Source organism: Miscanthus floridulus, unplaced genomic scaffold (genome assembly GCF_019320115.1).
Source record: "Miscanthus floridulus cultivar M001 unplaced genomic scaffold, ASM1932011v1 fs_487_2_3, whole genome shotgun sequence".
NCBI classification, from domain to species: domain Eukaryota; kingdom Viridiplantae; phylum Streptophyta; class Magnoliopsida; order Poales; family Poaceae; genus Miscanthus; species Miscanthus floridulus.
In genome coordinates this window covers 1-5676 of record NW_027096827.1, presented here as the reverse complement: position 1 = coordinate 5676, position 5676 = coordinate 1, and the positions used below count along the sequence as shown (strand labels likewise).

The window sequence follows — 5676 nt, the reverse complement described above, 5'->3', positions numbered from 1 at the left end:
ACTGTTTTAAACGTGAATCAGCAGCTCAGCCCGAGACGCAGCCCCGTTCTGGATCCGCCCCTGACTAGATTGTTGCCTTGCTATCTGAATCGACGTTCAGATCCGCCGCCCTTCCTCGCTGAGCTCTGAATCGACGTTCGGCGCAAGGTTTTACGTTGCGCCTAATGGTTCTCCTGCTCAAGGACACGAGCAAGGGCCTCCAGCAAGTATTTCTAGAATTTTTTGGATGCTTTCTTGTTTTTTGCTACGGATTACTAGTTTGTTGCCTTGCTATCGAACTTGTTTGACTCCTGCCGACGTCTTCTCGTCGTGCTAGCTGTTCCTGCAAAGTCCAGCATTTCTAGAATTTTTTGGATGCTTTCTTGTTTTTTGCTACGGATTACTAGTTTGTTGCCTTGCTATCGAACTTGTTTGACTCCTGCCGACGTCTTCTCGTCGTGCTAGCTGTTCCTGCAAAGTCCAGCAGGACAATGCGCCAAGCAGAAGCAGAATATGTGCTAGCAGGCTACCGCAAGACGTGCAAGTTTTCCCAGCAGACGATGCGGTATCCTGCACGATGCGGTATCCTGCGGGGCGGCCGCAGGTGCACCTGCTTGCATCCCTAACCAGAAGGTAGAATGTGTTCACCTGCTTGCTAAGGTATCAGGTATGTCTGGTTGTACATAATAATTCAAATTCAAATCCAAGTTAAAGGATGGAAATTCAAAACAATGCATCCATATCAGGTCTGTTCTACACACCTAGCCATAGCCAAAACACAATCACCCGTGAATACAAAAGCAAGCCTCTGGTGCAGAGCAGGATAAACGCTACAGTATGTTGCATGCCATTCAACAAATACATCTGGCACAAGATAATGAGTAAGGGCACGTTTAGTTCTGAAAATTTTTGGTTTTTGGCTACTGTAGCACTTTCGTTTGTATTTGGCAAAAAATATCCAATTATGGACTATTTAGGCTTAAAAGATTCGTCTCGCCAATTACAGGCAAACTGTGCAATTAGTTATTCTTTTTATCTACATTTAATGCTCCATACATGTGCCGCAAGATTTGATGTGACGGAGAATCTTGAAAATTTTTTGTTTTTGGGCGGGATCTAAACAGGGCCTAAGTCGTGTTTTGGTTAGAAAAGCAATGGAGCTCAGTGCCACGCTACAAGCGCAACCACACACACAACAACTCAAATATATAGCATGGAAATCATCGCACATGGGCCCCTCCACAGTGATAAATGGATCAGATTCATAGTGAATCATCACAGTATCTCCGACCTGCAGCACATGATCAACGAAGTCAAATACCTTAAACTGTGGCACCCATGTTCCGTCAAATCTTTAAAATAAATGCAGTGTAAACTGAAGTGTGTGACAAAATGCTACATCCATTGCATACCAAGGTTTGACGGTAACTCTTGTATACATGAATCGGTCCACAAGTCAAGGAAACACCAATTCCATTTGCAACAGCAACCTGCAAAAAAGAAACTCGACCTTAGAAATATGTGCATCAACAAAGGTTACTTACAGTACCTGCTTAACATCTGCAGTTCAAATTAGAATGCTCGTTTGTAAATCAGTTTTGGCATTCAGTCTGTAACAAAGTTATTTGAACCATGCTATGTGTACCAACTAGACATAACAATTTTTTTCATCTATACTATAATGGACCAATTAAAATTATACTAGATCCACCTAAGATTGCGTCCCCCGCTGAGAGCCTCCAACCATTATACATCCAGAAAAACATACACAACAAATCGTCTCCATTAAAATAAAGGGCTAAAAACACGCTCACATGCTTCAAACCCGATCCAGCGGCCAAGATCGTTTTGAGGCTTCAAACGCGCGGTACCTCAGCGCAGGCCGCATCGTCCCCGCACGGCCTCCGCCGACGCACGCCTCTGTAGCCCAGGGATCGAATCCCTGCCCCGCTCCCCCGTGCCTCTTTTATTTTGTTCCGAAAGGAAAACGGAAATCGCCCCCCCCCCTCTCCCACCCGCCGCCGCCAGCCGAGCGTGGGCACGCCTCGCCCGTCCTCCCGCCGTCCCCCCACCCTCTCCGGACCCCTCTCCTCCGGAGCGGCCCCCGTGGCCCCCGCGCGGGATGTCGAGGGGGCGGGCGCTACCACAGCCTCTGCCGACGACACCCGAGGTGCGGACACAGAGGCCGTGGGGTCGCGGCGGCGGCCAGCGACTCCACGACCGGTGGCGGTCCATGACTCCTCGATTGACGGCGGCGCTGCCCTGCTCCCCGCGACCATGCTGGCATCATCCTCGACCGTGGCGGCGCTCTTCCCCATCCCCTCCCGACGGCCTTGCGTGCGTGGGTTTCGGCGACGGGCAGCCGTCCTCGAGGTCCGGATCCATGCCGCCCCACGCTGCCACCTAGGCCGTTCACCCAAGGGAACCCAGGCCGACCGGCGCAGCCACAGCCGGTCGCCCGCCCTCCCATCCCGGCCGTACGAGGTGGACGCGGAGGCCGTCGTGCGATGGATCACGCCGCCACTCGACCACGCCAGGCACAAAGGCCAGACGGGTTGGTACCGCCGCCTCCTTCGCCGCCCACGGCCCACCTTGGTCTCCTCACGCGCTCTGCTCTGTGTCCGAGTGTATTTGTTGCGGTCAGGCTGCTGATGCGCGCGGCGTGTTTGATCCAATTCCCTGGGCTGGGTGGAGCGCTCTGGGATGTTGGGTTCAGTCGACAGGCTGTTGGTGATTGTTTTGGGGATGGTGGTTATTCTTCTCCCATGTTGTAAATTGGGGACATGCGTAGTAAAAATCACGTCAATAGGGGTGATATTCATCCAAATTCGATGTACAATATTTTCGTTTGGATTGTTGATAATTTGAGCTCACAGCTCAGTAGGCTCAAATCTCAAAACACTTCTCTAGAGCTAGTGAGGATGTCTCTGCCACCGAGACAAATTCAGGGGCATTGGTTAGTGTTGAAATTGAAGTCCTTGATCGGTATGTGGGAATGTGATGGAAATTCCTGATGGATATTAAGTGGGTTCGGTTTGTTCACCAGCCAGTAAGGTCCCAGGGTGGGTCATGCTTGTATTGTGATGTAACCAGCGGTAGAGAAGTCACAATGCATAGGCCCAGGGTCAGGAAACCTGTGGCAGCTTGTTACTGGCTATAGAGTTGTCACATATAGAAGTAATTTTAAGCTAGAGCTATTAGTGTACAAAACATGAGAATTATTAAACGAATTTACATTTTTTGTCCTTTTTGGATATGTAGCTTGTCATTTTCATTTATGTTAATTGTTGAATCTTAACTCTGGATATGCAGGTTGGCAATAGCAGCGAGGAGGTGTCTGGGCAGTCTAGCGAAGCAATACGTCACCTGCATTGTTTCTTCAGATAAACAAGATTCAAACTTCTAAAGAAGTGGGTTCAGTAACGCAATCACTATTCTAAGTTTAGAGCATTTGCTATATTTCATAGATAATTAACATTCATGAAAATGTTCAGAAAATGTTTAGATGGTTGTGGATAGAGTTGAAGGACTGCACAATATTGCTCATCTATGACTACGAGTACTACGTCCACTACACTGAGCCTCCCTGTCTCGCATCTCGTCAGGATTCTTGTTGTCTAGGGTTAGGTTTTGTGCTCTTCGGTTTCTGGTTTCTGGTTTTGGCCTTGCCAGCTAACTGGATGATTGGGTTACCTTTCTGTTTCATACATTTGTACATTTCAGCAGATCGCTCTAATGGTAGAGAATTTTAGTATAGTGGTAATCTTCTTCTGACAATTTTAGTTGGAGCTAAGGTCGGTCTCTTGTATTAACTGCAGCCTGTTCTGATAATTGTAAACTCATATGTCTTAAATGATTTGAACTCGCAGCCAATAGAAGACTCGACGAGTGGGTTAAGCTTGAGAAGCTTGATCTTCGATGAGAAAGTAGAAGATAAGGTAAAGGGAAATACACGCTGTTATGTTGCTATACATACTAACACTAGCCATACCATTTTCTTCACATTTAGTCAGTGGCAGCACCATTTGATTGCCAACATTTTGGTGAAGCAATGTCTATAGCTTTTACTGACAACACCGCTTTTGCAAGATGAATGCTTAATATGTTTATCTTTTGATATTTATCTAGGCAACAAGCTTAAATATGACACAGCACCAGAAACGTAAAATTGATGAAACACATGTGGAGGTATGCTGCAGACTGTTATTACTCATCGCACATTTACCTTGGAGATGCACATGTGAAATGTAGCTATATATGGTACTTATTGGTTTTTTGGGGTATGCTGAGGTATGCTGCAGATTGTTATTACTCATCGCACATATGGTAGCTATATATGGAATTTTTGGGGGACATTCTTAAGAGCCATGCAAACGAATGTTTTGACAACTTTCCTGAAGATCTCCAAGTCATGATTAAGGACTTAGACAGAATGTAACTTAAATGGTTATATGAGAAAAAACTTTACTATGACTTCTTAGTTTCTCAGATTGTATACATGCTCAAAGATATTGTGTAAAAGTTGAACTATGAAAAAAAAACATTAGTTGTTTTCATGTGCATCTCCAAGATAAATCCGTTGCGTTAGCACGGGCATTATACTAGTGACATACAGTTACCTTGTAGTTTTGTACTCCTTCCCTTTCAAATTGTAAGTTGTTTTGGCTTTTATAAATACATCGCTAGGCATAATGTGTATCTAGGTGGCATAGCAAAAGCCATATATGTATCTAGAAAAGCCAAAACAACTTCAAATTTGAAATGGAGGGAGTAAATCAGTTTTGGCATTCAAACAACAACAAAGTGATTTGAACCAAATTAACATGTACTCCCGACGGATACATGCTTGTATGGGAATGAGAGTTAAAGAGATATAAAGTCAGTACGTAGTTTGTAATTCAGGTTTGCACTCCAACTATAGTAAGTTATTCGAACCAAATTTAAATGTATTCCTAAGAGACATATAACAATAGTTTACATGAGTGAGTCCACAGTCTAACTATGATATTTTCTATATAAAAAAACAAAAATATATACAGAAAAATAAGGACCCATCCTCACTCTTCACTAGGGGATTATCACAATATCACCTGTAATTGGACCTACCTCCATATTATTTTCTTTCAAGAGTCGAGCAAAGTCAGTCAAATCAACATTAGCAATAAGAGCATCCTGGCGCAAGGGTCCCACTGATAAATCTTTTCCAACTCGTGTGATTGACCATCCAGTACAGTGCTCACACTACAAGAATTGTCAGTCTTAGCGCTGGATTGTATACATATACTGTATAGTATTAAAAAAATTAACAAAAAATAAAGCCAATCACATAATTGAATGTATGAAGTCCTAATGAAAGCATGTTTGATTGAATATATTTAATTTTTATAATAAAGCACAAGCAGAATGACATGCAACCTCCAAGAATTGCTCGAAGGAATGAATAGATTTCCAAGCACATTTAAAATTGCAAGGGGACAACTAATTCACAGCAATTGGTAAGCAACCGAATGATTATGCTGCCTGTGCATGCTTCGGTCACAACAAGTGTCATTGCCTAACTGGTATGAATCATCAAGTATATACACATTTCATGGAGGAATTTAAATCATATAAATGAAGGAAACCTTTGAGATATGTGAGTCTCGTTAGATTTCTCATCTGAAGTAGAAAAGAATATGAAACAAATCAACCATAAAT

The 5676-nt window shown here is 44.0% G+C and overlaps 2 long non-coding RNA genes across 5 annotated transcripts; one reads left to right on the top strand and one right to left on the bottom strand.

The window, feature by feature from the left end:
* Positions 1 to 202: 202 nt before the first annotated feature.
* LOC136531954 (uncharacterized) lies at positions 203 to 4418 on the top strand. Of its 4 annotated transcripts, XR_010778136.1 has the most exons (6): positions 203 to 646; positions 726 to 860; positions 3292 to 3389; positions 3849 to 3917; positions 4108 to 4167; positions 4281 to 4418. It is a non-coding gene; the product is annotated as an uncharacterized lncRNA (long non-coding RNA). The 4 variants fall into 4 exon arrangements; XR_010778138.1 differs by lacking the exons at positions 3849 to 3917; positions 4108 to 4167; positions 4281 to 4418 and adding an exon at positions 3474 to 3839; XR_010778137.1 differs by lacking the exons at positions 203 to 646; positions 726 to 860; positions 4281 to 4418 and adding an exon at positions 1883 to 2533 and having other exon boundaries at positions 4108 to 4231.
* Positions 1071 to 5212, bottom strand: LOC136531955 (uncharacterized). The gene is made up of 3 exons (XR_010778139.1): positions 5086 to 5212; positions 1392 to 1469; positions 1071 to 1270 (listed from the first exon to the last, which is right to left on the bottom strand). It is a non-coding gene; the product is annotated as an uncharacterized lncRNA (long non-coding RNA).
* Between the last annotated feature and the right edge of the window lie 464 nt (positions 5213 to 5676).